The following is a 1,159-nucleotide window of genomic DNA, read 5'->3' as shown; positions in this document are numbered from 1 at the left end:
TATCTGAAAAGATCATGGAAGATAAGGTTAAGACTGGGTGGAACTTCAGGAAAAATGTTATTTTATTAGTTTTTAATTTTTTTTAAAGATTTTGTTTGCGAGAGAGAGATATCACAAGCATGGGGAGGGGGAGAGGAAGAGGGAGAAGCAGAACTCCCCACTGAGCAGGGAGCCTGATTCAAGACTCGATCCCAGGACCTTGGGATCATGACCTGAGCCGAAGACAGACGCTTAACCCACTGAGCCATCCAGGCGCCCCAGGAAAAATGTTAAATAACAACTATTTTTAATAGTAAAACAAAGACTGTATTATCAAGTAAATTACATCAGAATAAAAATTTTTTTAAATAGTTCAAGAAACTTCAAAAACGGCCCTGGTACCCCCTTCTAGCTTTATCCTTACATGGCCTTTCCTCTGAGTGTGAGGGAGCTCTCTATGTCTCTTCTTGTAAGAACACAAATCCTAAAAGATCGGGGCACCATCCTTATGACCTCATTTAACTTTACAGCCTTAGAGACCCTATCTCCAAACACAGTCACATCGGGGGTTTGGGCTTCCACAAAAGGATTTGGGGGAGACAATTTAGTTCCTAGCAGCCCTGCTGACCTTGGTGGCCTCGGGGAGCACCCCTCAACTGTGCAGATTATGAGCTCACACTTCTCTGCCCTTGCTTGTGTTTTGGTTGGCAAGTCTGAGAAGTCCTGGACTCTCAGTGTGTCTCCTCCCAGGGGTGACGCCCAGAGGAGGGGCCAAGTAGAGATGACAGTAGCCCCCCCCGTGCAGGACATATGTGAGATGTATGTGCCACACCACACTCCCCTTTATTCTTGGCCAAAATTGAGCCAGGCTGGAGCCAGCCTTGGAGTATACAGAGGGGATAGTTTAGAGCTTGGGAAACTCGAAAGCCAAACCAATGGAAATCGCCTGGCCCCAATCTGGAATCTCTGGCCTATGAACCCCCAGTTTCCAGATAGCGACAGGTCAGCTAATCTTTGTTTGGACCTCCAAATATTACATTTCTTTCAAAACCTTCTATAATCCCAAGAGCATGTGGTGACTTCTACAGTGACAATATGTTCATTTATTCATTAATTCAACAAATATTTATTGAGTCTCTACCATATGCCAGGAACAGTGTTTGGCAAATAGTGGTCCCCA

Source organism: Leptonychotes weddellii, chromosome 16, assembly GCF_054177405.1.
Source record: "Leptonychotes weddellii isolate Sample4059 chromosome 16, ASM5417740v2, whole genome shotgun sequence".
In the NCBI taxonomy this organism is placed as follows: Eukaryota; Metazoa; Chordata; class Mammalia; order Carnivora; family Phocidae; genus Leptonychotes; species Leptonychotes weddellii.
The sequence above is the reverse complement of the archived record's forward strand: the minus strand, read 5'-3'. Positions refer to the sequence as shown.